The sequence below is a fragment of the Corvus cornix genome, chromosome 3, assembly GCF_000738735.6.
Source record: "Corvus cornix cornix isolate S_Up_H32 chromosome 3, ASM73873v5, whole genome shotgun sequence".
NCBI classification, from domain to species: Eukaryota; Metazoa; Chordata; class Aves; order Passeriformes; family Corvidae; genus Corvus; species Corvus cornix.
In genome coordinates this window covers 97,347,975-97,363,850 of record NC_047056.1, presented here as the reverse complement: position 1 = coordinate 97,363,850, position 15,876 = coordinate 97,347,975, and positions in this window count along the sequence as shown.

The window sequence follows — 15,876 nt, the reverse complement described above, 5'->3', positions numbered from 1 at the left end:
CCAATTCGCTCAATTTAATTACTTCAGACTGGTTTTAGTTTGGTTTTTTTTTACCTTTGCAAGGATTCCAAAATTAAGCATACCTTTCTTTAGCCACACTGCTTTTCTCCTTCAATCAATCTCTTCCTTTTGAGTAAAAACTGTAGAGTTTGCTTTTTGGGCTAAGGAAAATGAAGGGGATGTTAACTCATTGTTTATCAGTTATTATGCCTCCAGTGATACTCTTCTGTTTGAAATAATTCAAGAAATTTCATGCAATAAGGAGTCTTTGACATTAGCCGTTGGAATCAATAAAGAAGTGGCATATAGACCCACAATATACTTAATTTTAGAACACGCTGGGAAGTATCTTGTATCATACTCAGACGTGCAGTTCTTTACTAAGAAACCAGTGAAAACCTCTATCTATATATATATGGTAATTTCTGTCTAAGGTACAATCTATATTACATAAATTTTAAATTTACATGTACAGGAGTGAATAACGATGGTGTTGGATGTCAGCTCTGATTTTGGTCCAGGATCTGCAATTTAAATATAGGCAGCAGAACCTACCACACAGTCAGTAAGAACAAAGAGAGTCACCAGGCAAAGCGTGACAGATGGCAAAACCAACAAATGGTAGAATACTTGAACAAACAGAAAAGACTGATAAAATACCCCTAGGCCTGGCATCTGCCATGACATCTCCTAAGTCTGTTGTACCTGGCCTTCAATCAACTGAACAGCATTCCAGTGATAGAGGGAGAGGATGGGACAGGAGACCCTCAGGTCAGGCATAACTACTGTTCTAGCAGGGGAATACCCAGGGCAAGTATTGGTCTGGTGAAGAAGTGCATATGGATTACAGCAGTGTTTCTCTTTTTCAGAAGCACATTTTGGAAGTGATTTTGTCCTCTGACATAAGAAATAAAAAGCACAACATAAGGTAAAAAAGCTGGTTTCTGTCCAAACTGAAATGGTAAAAATATAAAACAGCTTGGCTTTAAAAGGATGTCCATCTGTTAGTAAACTAGTAATCATACCATACCCACAATGGTCTAGCAAACTAACAGCCAAAAAATTTATTGTCCACACCCACAGCTCAATAAATATTTAGGGCTGGTTTGTTTTTTTTTTTTTGGTCTAGACCAAGACCATTTTAAGTGATTAAATGAAAGTTTTCCCATTTTAATATGTCTTTAAACTTTCTAAGTCTTACAAAAGTATGTTACTGAAAAATGTTCCCTCTCCTTACAGGTTCTAGTGGGAACACAGCAAACCAATTCTTTCACCTTGGTAGGAGAATCTTGATCTGAATCCTGATAATAGGATTTAATATTCAATGCAAGAGCTTGTGTAGTCTTCCATAGAGGTGTACTTGGCTAGAAACGGCATTCTTGACTAACTTATTGGAACACAAATTTAATAGCTGCACTACTAATTTCAGCAGATTGAAGATTGCCTGATTAGCAAACACATGCCAAGGCCACTTCAGTACTTACCACATCTAAGCCAGCTAGATCTAAAGCTAATTTGGACACAGTATCCAAGCTGAAATCATGTTCCTAGTATATACAAGCCCTTCAAGGCCTTATGTCTCATGTCACTTCAAAAAACTTTACACCATTAAAGAAATGGGACCAGAGACTGATGGTACTTCAGTTTTTACTGAGGTTTCAGCATCTCCTGCTGGTTCAACCAGAGCTGTGTTTGCAAATGAACAAAGCTGAAGTCGCAGATAAAGGGGTGTTTACACTTGCTGTACTTCATCCAGCACTGGCCCAGCACTGATACACCATACAAGGAGATGAATGCAACACGTGTAGAGCTGTTCGGCTGAAATGTCACCATGAGAACCTGCTCCTACTCCTTCATATTATGAGCCTGAATTTCACAAGGCTAGAAATGAAGCAACTTTCAGTAGAGTGCAAGCAGCAATATTTATTAAAATTACTTACTTGGTATATTTTTGTTCGACTCTCCATTCATCAATGTTTTTAAAAAATGTATGAAGCATATAATAGTATAAGCCTTGTATTACACACACAGAGAATCTTCCTCTTGGAATGGTTCTAATGATTTACTAGTTTAAATTTGGTGCAATAACAATCTGCTAGGATCTACAGAACTATAATTTTACTGTCACTGTCTGCTTGGTAAACACAATCCCATATAAATTAAAATGTCTTCTTTGCCTGGCCCAAGAATGTGAATGACCATTCTGGAAAACAAAATATTTACAATACCAATCCAGAATGAATTGCTAATAACATAACCTTTGACTTTTGAAACAACACTGAAAAATGTAACAAATTCAGAAAGATTAATTCATAGATATATATATATAGCCTATTAACCCTCTTTTGTGAGAGTCATTTCAGATGCCTTCAGCTAAGCCAGGTGTATACTACAGTACATACTACAATAAAGCTGGTCATACACAGCATAGTCTAAATTACAGAATCATAGTTACTTGGGTTGGACCTCAAAGATCCTGGGCAGGGACACCTTTCACTACATCAGGTTGCTCAAAGCCCCATCCAACCTGGCCTTGAACACTTTCAGGAATGGGGTATCCACAGCTTCTCTGGGCAGCCTGTTCCAGGCCCTCAACATCCTCTAAATAAAGAATTTCTCCCTAATATATAATGTAAATGTACCCTCTTTCAATTCAAACACATTATCTCATCCTGTCACATTTCCCCCATTCTGGCTGCCTGAGCCAGGACAAGACAGCTGGCATTCAAGTGTAACAGGAGCCTGCAGGGTTTTCCTACCTGCTGCTAACAGCCCACCCGGAAGAGGGAAGGCAGAGTCCTTGGACATCTCTTGATGTACTTTTTGAAACTGGTGCTGTTTTAAATGTTATATAGTGACCTTCTAAATGGTACCTATTTTTAGGGAAATGCTTTATGGTATTAATTTATAGAAACAGGAGTCTAGAAGGAACCTGCGTCATCGTGTCTAATCCTCTGCTATTACAAGCAGTCACGTCACATAATCCTTTTAATAAACTGAAGTGTACTTGGATACCATGGTGATGAGTACTTCATAAATATGGATATTTGTAGCCGTGCAGAAAATAAAATTATAAAAAAGTGCAGTGGAAGAACAGAAGGATTATGAGTGACAAAGGTGAGCATAGCACAGCTCCAAGGATATTATGGTTTGGGTTTTTTCCCAAAAGACTAATGGAAACATTACTGAAGCCTTCACACCTCTGAAGTAAGAGTTATGTTAGCTAGCAAAGAGGTCAATTTCACACAGGACATATGAGAAATACAATAGTGGAACAAAGAAAATAAGGATAATAAAGAAAAAAAAAAAGGCCATTGTCAATATAGAAAACTTACTCCATTCTTCACAGTGCATAGTGCAATGGCAATAGCTCAAAAGAGCAAATCCTAAGGCATTTACAGATTTATCCTGAGGTAATTTAATCAGGCACTTTTGTACCTATTGGAAAACCAGGGACTCAAACCAGACCTAATTTAACATTCTTAATCACAATAATTAATTTTATGCATTGTGCACCTCTAGTTTATTTTCATATGCTTGGCTTTCCTGCATTTGCAGGCTATTTCTGGAAGATAATTCCTTTTTTAATGAAGGAATTCTGGTGAAATATATAACCATTTTAATTTTTATTTCAGTAAGGTTGATCAGTTTCAGCATAAAACTGAAATCCTCTTCTATATATCCTCAATTCAATCTCCTTTCATGTAGGATAAACCTTCATTTAGAAGCCACACCTTTATCACACAAGCTACTAGAAAAAGGAATTAAATTTCATAAGGTACACCTTCTACTTACAGCCACAGGGAGAAGTAATGAAATTTAATGAAAGCCGTAGCTCTAAATAAAAGCACAGGAACTTCTATCCCTATCCTGCTGAAAATGAGGTTACAGGTTGCACACAATGAGTAACATTCAAACCCTTTGCAACTTCATTGTCCCCAAAAGACTTACAACAGAGATATATTTGGCATATTTTTTATTCCAGACAGAGGAATGGGGAGTACAGAACTAATCATTTTCGTTCTTGCAAGTGCACAAAAGGAAGAATTGGAACAAATGTTATAACAGGTATGATTATGACAGATTAAAAATATTGTATTTCTTTTCCACTTTATTTTTAAAAAATATTAAATACATGGTTAGGTAAAAAAAGCAAAATACTAGGTTATTTGTGATTTTCTAGGAATCCCTAGGAGGAAAAATGAAAGCATTTACTGTGGGAAAGAAACCTTATCTCTTAATTTCCTATCCAGTGTAACTTTTCTGTTGAAAACAAAGAAAGCAAAATAAATTTAAGCTGTGTCAGGTAGGACACCTTCTCTGTTGTGCTACAAAGAACAGGTATACATTCCCTTGAGAAATTTAAGAGATCATTTTGGTGACTCTCCAATAGAGATGGAGGTTTTTTAAAGCCCATGCAACAACTCCTTTAGTTGGCTGTCTTATGAAAGGAAGTTTTGAAGGTCAAGAAGGGAATATAATCCCTTTAAAAGGGAATTCTCAGTATGGTCACAATACATCAATTAATAGTTTTTTTCAAATCTTCTTATATGAAATAAAGTGATTTGAGTAGAATAGGACAAATATTTTCTGTTCAAACTATGGGGTTTTTTCAACTAGATAATTTTTGTTGCAAAATTGTTTCATATTTTAGGAGAGTATCAGTTTAGTTCAGCTGAGTCTTCTGAAAACATGAAAATATTGGCAAAAAATTTGCAATGGCTCAGTGTTAACATGATGTCTTATTGTTTACACACCTGTTGCTTGCCCATATGCCCCTCCCTCTCTTGAGCAAGAGCACAATCAGAGTACAGCCTCTGCTACTTGGGGAAACTAGAGGGTTTTGTGAGGTGAGGCTTTCTCTGTCAAGAGCTCAGATGTAGATGTAGCAGAGAAACCTTTACTCTCTGTCAAGAAGGGTCAATAAAAGAAAGGAAAATGTCTGAAAAGTTCTAAATTTCAAAATATGTTTGAATTTGCCAGGTTCTGTGTGGCAAAACCCAACAGTCTGGACAGAGTGTTGAGGCCTCACTACCAGGCTGCATTAACAGAAGTATGATGTGATGGCCATGAACACTCTCATCACTAAATGGGACCTGACTCAAGAGTACTGGATCTTAAAGCATGTTCTTAGCTAAAAGACTGGGACAAGCCCATGAGACAGACTCCATGGCTACAACTATGATAAAAAACTAACGTGGTGGGTTGACCCTGGCTGGAAAAAAGGTGCCCAAAAATTCTGCTCCATCACTGCCCTCCTCAGCTGGGCAGGGGAGAGGAAACAAAATGAAAAAATTATTCAAGGTAAGGACAGAGAGAGATTGCTCACCACCAACTGTAGCGGGAAGAACAGACTCAACTTTGGAAAATTAAAGAGAAACAAATCTAAATCTTAAATGTACTTTGCCCCCACCCCTCCCTTCTTCCTGGGCTTAAATTTACTCATGATTTTCTCTATCTTCTCCTTCCCAGTGGAAGGGATGGGGATGGGGAATGGGAACCGTGGAGTGTAGGAATCCCCAGTAATTATTGCACAGGATTAGTCCAGTGTTCCACATTCCTCTGATTGCACACATAAGGTATTCCTTGTATTTTGATTAAAGTCTTCTCCGTTCTTTAAGACCATTTTTATGCCATTGTCATGTATTTATACAATTAGATCTAATTTATACTATTAGACCTAATTACTTAATTGTTGTAGCATGCATGATGAAATAATGAGAATGTGCAATTAAGATGTGCAATTACATAATTACAATGTGTAATGACATTAGGCATAAATATCCCAAAATGTTATGGGAAAAATATACTGTTGAAATAGAAGAATTTTTTTTAGGTACTGCATCGGTTTTAAACAAAGCAAACCAAACTATGAAATCATTCCTCAAGGCTTAAGAATGTTCTTCTTATTTTTAGGTCCCCACTTAAAGCACTGACCATTTTTAGCAGGAAAATTTATGTTTCATACAATTAAAAAGGGTAGGGAACTGCATGGAAAAAATATATATGTACTGGGATAACTGAGGTTATCTTTATTTGCTGTATTTTAGAACATCAGGGTCCAATTTCCGTGTGTCTTTTTTTATAATCTGGAGAAAAACTGCGAATTTAACTGTTGTATACAAACCACATATCAACTTTAGAACTTAGTGTGGCTGTACAACATGGAGCCAATTAACTAACAAGGTAATAAATGAAATAACTAATTCCAGCCTTGCTCTGAACCCTGGTATCAACTTCTCACAAAAATACAAAACCAGAAAAATATCATGCCCTCAGGAACCTCCTAAAGTACCTGTTTGATCTTCCCAAGGTTTGGGACCTCCCCACTGCCTCCTCCTACCCTGCCCCTGAGAGATCCCATAGCTGCCCCCTGAGGTTTCCTATAGGTCCCCAGGAAGACCTCCTACTGCATTCTCAATGGTGTATCACAAAAGGTGAGATGTCTCACTTGAAACCTGTTTACTTATTAAAATTAGATTTAATTCCTGTGAGCATTTTAAACCCCAGAGATACAGAAGGGTGAGATGGATTCCATGGTATCTGGGGCAACTTCATTGCTGTTGGTAACATACAAGCATCCCAGACCAACCCTGAGCTCCTAATGGAGCCAGCAAGTAGAGCAGTAAGAATTTTACAGTCAAAATAATCAATAGTGATTAGAATTTTTCTTTTCTTTAGAGAAAATATATCTTGACAGAAGATTTTTTTCTAGGTAAATTTAAACTTCCCAAACACTTATTTTGGCTATATTCCCACTCTGAAAATTCAAAACAAAAAGTTATTTTCACCTGTCAGTTCAGAATGTTACTTCCTGTTTATTTAAAAAGCCTTTCATTATAATATATCAGTACTGATGTCTTTTCAATTTCTTCTCTGGGAAGTTTTATTTTCAGGTACCTTTATGTTAACCTTTAATTTCACTAGAAGAAGGAAAGGGAGGGAAAAGAACAGCATAAATAAAAGTTTGGTAAAGTTGTCATGGCCAAAATACTGATGTTAAAACTGACTGAATGCTGTATGTGAATTCCTACCACCAGTATCTGAAGTATAATATCTGAAGAGAATTTGAAGTGATAGAAAGGTAGATATTATTTCTCCATAAGGAATACAAAGAGGAATCCCAAACAGCTGAAGTGGGTGGCCAAGAAAGGATAAAAGGATCAATGGAAGTAGGAGGACAGGGGATACTTTACTTGCAGTGCTAATTTCTAGACCTCCAGCCCCAAGACATGGGGAGCCCATACCATACTGCCAGAGCTACGGAGGTGCATTTCACTCCCTCCCAGGTGGGTGGTCTCTGTGGAGGAGATGTTGCACAGGTAATTAGGCTGGTGATTTGAACCTCGCAGCATCTGTCAGTTGCAGTTGCTCCTGAGGCAACAAAGCTTCTCATGACATACCAGTATATGCAACACCTACACGGCAGTGAAATCCCAGCTGACCACATGCCTTGAAGCTTGAGGTTTGTAGGCTTTAAAATTTTGTTCTGAGAAAAACAACTTTAGATGCAGCTTTTACAAATCTTCCATAATGTACCTTTCTTTAAAAAAGGTAATTCTATTTCAAAACAAGTTATAAAGTAACATAATTTTCCCTTATTAAAGAGTTCTCAGATAATAGCACACTATAGTTAGGCTTCTCAAAATGTTCTTCTTCCTTTCTGAATATTTCAACCTCCAGTGTCAGACCTGAAGGCCTGTCTGAAACCTGAAGATACTTCTGTAACAAGTAAAGTGTGTACTTCAGATTTAAAAGATTATCTATTGTGCTAGTTCAAACTTGGCTTGTCTGATACTTCTCCATTCCTTGTATGGCTGCACATCTTAATATCAGACACATATAAACGTAACACTCCCTCAATGTTTTAAATTTAAACACTTTTCATGATTGAGATTATGCTGGCAGAATAGCTATAAAAATGGGATCCTGACAGGAAATGTATGGTTGCCAAATTTTCTCTCCATTTTTTTCCATTTCCTGACAGAAAAATCCTTTATTAAAAAAGGACATGAGGAAGAAATATTTATCTTGTTTTAATAATTTCCTTGAAAATCCTAGAAGTACTAACAGAAACAAAGACATTTTGTCTCTTGACATTTAAAAAAGACTAACTTTTTATATTTGCCAACATTGTCAAATGATAAAGCTACTTTTTGTGTCAGCTGATCAGAAATTTTCTCATAGGGTAGGTTTGCATTTTACATCAGATTACATTATCCTGATAAGTCTTTCTCTTTTTATTTTTTTGCCATTTATGATAACATTTGTTATAAAATGAAAATTAAAATGAAAAATAGTTTTTGCCTGAGAAATGTGTGGGCAAACATAATTACTACCTCAAATGTGATAAAGCCATATAAATCACCTGCTCATAAATCCTGCATTGTAATCCTCTAAAATCTATCACTGGTCTTTATTACAACCTTTCTGTTGTACAGTCTTTCACCTGATATGAGGCTCGTGGAATTACAAAAAATATATCAGCAGTAAAACACTGTTCATGAAACCTGGCAGGGTATGTAAAAGTTAACTGCACTGTGTATTTTACCCTGTAGTTGGTTTACAACAAAGCCAATCATGCTCTGAATACTGTGGTGGAAAAGAATACATCTTTCATCCACTTAAGCTATTATATGGATGCTTGGGACCACATGGACTGCGCCCTGGAAAGCAATCACACTGCTCCCAAAGAGAGGATTTAGCTGGTCATGTTCATACAGTGAGTTCATATAGCCTGAGTTCTTGGGGCTGCTCTGGCCTCGTTTTCACCCCTGAGCTGAGCCAACTGTCAAAACCTAGCACGTCGTTCTGTTTTACATGCTTCCTGTTGAGCACCTTTGAAGGAAAATCTGAAAATTGAGCTAAAAATCTGTTCCTAGAGATGGTTTGGTGAGTTGGAGTTACTACATAAGTGTCCCACTTGAGCTTTTAAACAAGACCTGAAACACTCATAAGGAGAATTCACTGTTCACAAAACAAGGGGAAAGATGAAAATTTATAGTCTTGCTTGTTTTTGAAGAGACATAACATACAAACAAAATTTGCCTCTTGAATGTCAGCCTCCCGTGATGTGGGCACAGCCAGGACAACTGACCTCAAGAGATCAAAGAGATCCCATTCTATATGTTGTCATGTTCAGGATATAAAGGCAGGGGGGAGAAAAAGGAAGGGTGGACACATTCCAAGTTGTGGTGTTTTGTCTTTCTGAGTCACCAGTATGTGTGATGGAGCCCTGCTTTACTGGGAATGGCTGAACACTTGGCTGCCCATGGAAAGTGGTGAATTAACTCCTTGTTTTGCACTGCTTATGTGAGCAGCTTTCGCTTTCCCTAATAAATTTTCCTTATCTCAGCCCACAAGCTGTCTCACTTCTACCCTTCTGATTCTCTTCCCCAATGGGAGCAGACAAGAAGTGAGCAAGTGGCTGCATGGGGCTGAGCTGAGGTTGCACATTCACAGATACAGTCCATCTTAAATCCCCCTAGATCAAAAATGCTGCAGCACTGCTTTCGTCCTTGTTCATAAGCACACCTTATCAAACGCTTCATCTTATTAAAATTAATCAAATCAGCTGCTTGGAGGAGCTGATCCAGTCAAAATGAAACCCAGCACAAGAAGTTCTTTCCATCCCCTTTAGTCAGATAATGGTAGAGCCAACACAAGGAGGCTGGGAATACAGGACCAATGCTTTCATTTTAAGACACTTGTGAGACAGAAGAGTAAGGTGAAGAGACTGTAAGGGCTAAAGACACATGTGCAGCATTTGGAGCCTCTGACAGCAGGGAGTTCTTCTAAATGCTGATCAGCATTTTACAGTACCAGCAGTCTGTGGAAATACTGCAGAATTGGGCTGTTATTTAACATTTACAAATTAATACTGCGCTCAAGATAATGAATGGATTGAGCACACATGCTTTCACACACCACCTGTCCATTCCCCTCTCACTTCTGTTGTTTCTTCTCACTCTGAAGATAGCTTGCTAATTGCAATGCTTGTATGTAATGTGACATGGCCACAGGGAATGGAGCAATGGGAGGGGAGGCAGTGAGAGAGAGAGACAGAGAAAGAACTTGTGCTTTGAGTAACTCCTTCATCTTGTCTCTGGTGGTAAGAGTTTATTGTTCTAACCCCTTGGTCACCTCTTAAGATGTATGAAAGGGCAGTGACAACAGTTCTTAGACCCTGCTGTGGCAGACCTGTGATATAGCTACACACCAACCTCAGTTTCATCCAGTCAATTGCTCCCTTCACTGGCATTCACAACTGAAACAACTAAATGTGTCTGTCTATTAGCACCCATCAGATGAGTACTTAATCAGTAACCAGTGAGACCCATGTGTTATAAAACGGCATGAGAGTTCTGGATAACAACTTAAGAAATAAGTTGCCATCATCCGAAGGAAGAAATTATCTAAACCCAGGCTTTTGCAATAAGATGCAGTAGCCAGATGGAAGATAATATGTTATCAATAGTGATTTTTGAAATACCCAGAGTGCTTTTTGGAAAACTGCAAAATTTCTAGGGAAATTTATACGTACAGACTTTTAAGAAGTGTATATTCTAAACGGTAATGCTGTATGTGACATTTATTTCCAAAAGAAAGCACATTAATGTTTCTGCTTCATTGATAGTAATGATGACAAACTCTTCTGCTACTTTCAGACTGAAACATTTTTCATTAAAATACTGCCATTTCCATGATCTGATGCTTTTCGTTCAATCTTAACAGTGAAAAAGTATGCAACATAAAAAATATTAAGTCACTTTTAAGCTATTTGATCAGGAAATATCCCCAGGCAAGAGTATTTGTTTTGAAATTATGTTCTGTTAAGAGCACACTTCAATCTCTGTCACAAGAAGATATTTCCATCTCAAAACATCTGCTTAAATCAAAATATCTGATTTACGTCAAAGATAAGTTTACATAACTTTGTATTTTGTCAGCTGGGACCTAAGCACTCTTCCAGTTGCAGAAAACAGAGCATGGGCAGTATCAAAATAAAAAGGTGCCCTGAGCACACACCCTAAGTTAACCATGACTACCACATTAAATGGGTGGTACTTTTATTTATTGCCCCAAGTGTTCCCTGTACAGCCTTAACACAGTACTTAGAGCACTCCCTGATCCATGCTCTCTGTAACAGGAGAGGATATATTTTAACAGGTCTCAGGAATACTGAACAACACAAGCACTTAGTCCTTACTTGCACACTAAAACTCACACTTTCTTGCACTGAGCCAAGCTAAAACTCTAGTAATGTGTATATAAACTGAAATATATGCCTTCTGTGTATGCTGCACAGGTATTGAACACGTAAGTTATAACTAGCAAAAACAATAGAAAAATTTAACTGTTTCTGTGTGAACACTTTTTTCTTGCAAGCTGGATTTAATTTCATATGGGTACTAAATAGCGAATCCTGCTGAGGCTATTAAAATCAGGAAATCTCTCTGTTGTATCTGTAACATTAATTACATATTTGGATCCTGATTTTTTCCTGTATGGAGTTATTGTTTCCTCCCACAATAAAAATGACAGTTAGTAGAGTTTTCCCTTTCTGTCTCCACGTGAATATCTGCTGGCACTCCAAAACCATTAACACAGCAACATATTTCCTGTACTTTTATAGGAGACTGGAGACCAGAAAGATCAGTATTACAATTTTATGCTGCTGCTTGCTTTACCACTTGTGTGCTAACCTGATTAAGATAGTAAATGTCAATTTGTCCTTCAGACATGATATACCCATGTTCTTTAGGAAAAATTTTCACAGAGATGTTCAATTTCTATATTCAGCGTTCTTAAAGTTTTAAGATGTTACTTTTTACAAACTATATAAGAAATGGTAACAAGCAGAAAACCTCATGCTTGGTGCATTTATTTGTGTTTTTCTGTGATACTTTCTCACTCCAATAAATGAATGAATTTATCTCTGTAATATCCTTGTGAGTTAAACACTGCCATTTCCATTTTTCTCTGTATCAATGCAGGCGCTTGAAGCTTTTTTTCTTGGTTTGGGAGAGTAGGGGGAGGTATTCATTTGCTGAGTGGATTTCAATTTCTGTATAAAGCAGTTGGAGAGCAACCTATATTTTAAAGCAAGGGAAAGCCCAGGGAAATGTACCACACTTAAATTTCAATATATCAAAGCTGACAGTAAGCAGGCTCCCTTCATTCTCCACCACCTCCTTGTTCTGTTCTACACCCCTCTTATGCATCCTTCAGTTGTAATTCTCTTTATTACTTATTATCTATGCTGTTCAAAATATGCTAGGCATTTTTGGAGACAACCCTTGCCCTGAACAGCATAATGCAATAATAACTGTGTAGTTCCAGAATGCCATTTCTCCTTCATTTATTGCCCTATTACTGTTCTATCTGAGCAGCTCTGAATTTAATGCATTTCTCCTCATCTCCCTGTGCCCCAGGGAAGGACCACCATCTCCACTGTACAGATGGGAAACCAAATAGATCTATAGTATATGCTGAGTAGAGCTCTCAAGCCAGTTTTTCTAGTCTTTGGTCTCATTCTGACATGATGCACTTGGAAACAGGCTGCTACTAACATATATTCCACCTACCTTAGCAGTAATACTGTGTCATCCTCAGATAATTTTTACAAGGTTCCTAGTGCCACCTGTCTAAAGGGCATGAGTTCTCATAGAAAAGTTGATTTGTGGTTGCTCTCTTAAATAATTGGATGATTAAGCCACAAACATCCTGCAGCTGCTTAGGGTCTGAGCAAGTTAAAAGAGAGTCAGAGTCTAGCTCCCACAGATATTGTGTCTGTCCCCAGAGGTTAATGGACAGATTCTTGGGGAATTAGGGTTAGATATCTCTCTATCTCTCTAATTTATCTATTTCCTTTGAAGGCTTAACATAAATGACTTGGGAAGTCACTGGATGAAAAGTAGCAGGGGATTTCAAAGCCTGCCTTACAAGACCTAGGTAAACTAATAAGTCAATGAACTATCCCAATCTCAAGTCTGTAGGACACCCAAACACAGGGATCAACTCTGCAGAGTTCTAATACTTAAACCTATTTGCACAGGCCACCTTTCTTTCCCCATTCTCCCCTAGGCAGTAACACCTTTGGTCATGCACTATACAGCCACAAAACTGAGGCAATCCATGGAACAGCTGCCTTTCAAATTTTTCCTCCCTAAATATGTTTCTCTGCCGCTGGAGTCTGAAAGTGTTGCTTTTGATTATAAACACCTCCTACATCCCTGCTGAGCAGATTGCCATTCTCCCTCCCAGACTACCTCCACAAGTACACTGGGAAATCTGCCAGCACACAGAGTTCCCCTTCCTCCTTTGCTGAGAAAACTGTATCCTGAAAATATGGTACAGGTGCAGCTTTCACAAGAAACAGCCCCAACAGTCAACTAAAATTGCTTTAGTCAGGATAAATTGGAGACTTTTTGGGGATTTTCCCTTATTTCCTAAAACCTTAGTAACTGTACGCAAATAAATAAAGTTCCAACCATTCCGTCTGTGATAAATGAACATATAATAACTCTGAGTAAAAATGATTCTATAAAAAAGATTTTTATTAATAAAATCTTATATAACAGTATTTACCCTCTTTTACATACCAGTTGCCTTCAAATTAGTGGGAAAAAGAAGAGGAGGATGGAGGAAATAAATAAAGTACAGGAAAAATTATTGGCAGTTTACTGGGATCTGTTTTTCCAAATATCATCACATTCATCATTAAAAATGCTATCTTTCAACAAGACAGATCTGTGTGGTCACATTCCTGTAAACTCAGTTCTCACATACTTTATTCTCTCATTTGTCTATCTGACATTCATGTGGATTCATACTGCCAAGCCTCATGCAGTGAACATGATAATAAAACCAATAATGTCTCCTACACTCCAGCTTAGCTGAAAGTGGTTTCCATATGCATGTGACACCAGTGTCTCTCTCCCATACAAATGTGAAAACAATTCTTTTTTCTGCTCCACAGCCATCTCTCACAGGCAATGGATTTAGCAGGGCAATGTGACCCACTGTCCGGATGTATCCAGGGTGAGGTGAGGTTGCAGAATAAGGACAGGACTATGACACTGCTCTACAGCCAAGAACATTTTCTTGAGCAAGAAACCAAATACAAGGAGCTCAGCTGGACAATGTAATGTCCAGAACAGTCGTTGCCACTAAGGTTCAAACCTCCTGCAACAGCCTCTGCAATACTTGCAGCTAATATTCCATATGGAACAAAAGTCCATGCTGCAGCCCAACAATACAGTTCTTCCACAGGATAGTGATCTAATGTTCAAGAGAGGTCTAGAATAAAATACAACAGCAGATGACATAAAATAAGTGTTGATATTGGAGAGAAGTTGAACATAATACAAGCAGAAACAAAATCAGCAACTGGCACCAGCTCTCTGGACTTAAAAAATTGTTATCAGCTCTTGGAGCCACCACTTCCAGCCATTTTTTTCCACCTGTTCTAGCAATGTGCACTCATTCATATTATGGCACTATCTCTCATAGAATAAAACTGCCCCAGTTCACTCTGCTTCCTCCATATAAATAAATACATATATCCCATTAGAAAGCATAATCAGTTACTACACAGTATGAAATAGCACATACAACTGTGTGTTGCAGGCAGAAGACTCCTGACTCAGGGAACTTCACTTAATTTTAGTAACTGAGAATTTTTAACATTAAATTCTAATTACTGATGCTGGTATTGGGAAAAAAAAAAAAAAGCAAACAATTAAGTCAACACTTTGCCTCCCCCTTCCTCAGACTCAATTTAAATACATCTCTCTTCCCACCTTCCCAGTCTCACCTTCCTCTGTTTTGCCAAACCCTTCAGTGCGGTGTGGGTGGGCACAGGAGCTCCAGGTCAGCATCAATTTCTTCTGCCCTTTGCTTCTTGCTGTTTTTCTTCCACTGCTCCTTGGCTCTTACTGCTCCTCTGCCCTGGTGCAGGACTCTCCATCCCTTCAGGGAAGTTCTTCCCCAGTGTGAGGGTCTCCAGCTGTGATTCCAGCACTGTTCCCTTCCACACTGCTCCCCCACTTTGCCTCCCTTTTCTCCTTGTAGGTCTATTCACGTTTTTCTTCCTGTGTCCCCTCCCAGCATGGCCTCCTCCCAACAGGGCACTGTGCTGCCAAACCCTGTTGCTGCTGCTCCATGAACAGTGCTGTGAAATTAAACAATTTCATTACCAGTTCCACTTGTTATATCTTCTAAATATTTCACATTCCAAGAATGTTCAGTAGCATTGGAAGTTTCATTGAAGTCAACAAGACTATTAACATGACGAAATGCTCTGGCCTGTATTCCCAAAGACTGGTTTACCTATTTCCACCATTTGAAGAAAAAGGCAGTACATTTTTTTCAGGAATTTTGTGATTGTTAACCATACAAAAATGAAGAGTCGGAATCATGGAGGACTGGAGATGTGCAAGAAAATTTTGGGATTTGCTGGTATGGTTTGAAATTAAATTCTGAGCTGCCAGTGATGGTGAACAGGATCTGCTGCAACAGGATCTAACTTCCTATTATCATTGAAGTAGATGTGGTGCTTAGGGACATGGCTTGGTGCTGGACCTGGCAGTGTTAGGTTCGTGGTTATATTCAATGACCTCAGAGGTCTTTTCCAACCTTAATGTTACTATGATTCTATGAAACAATTCACTACCTTAGTCTGCTCTGAATTTATGTGTTGCATACCAAAGTATTTATTACATCAAAAAGACATGTAAGAAATGACAGCTAAACAGCTCATCCTACTAAAGTATCTGCTGAAATCACATTAGTGCTTTGGTTATTAAGCCCAAATAAATATACTGCCTGGCTTTGTCGGGGGAATTTTTGAGGCTGACACTGCAGGACCAGTGA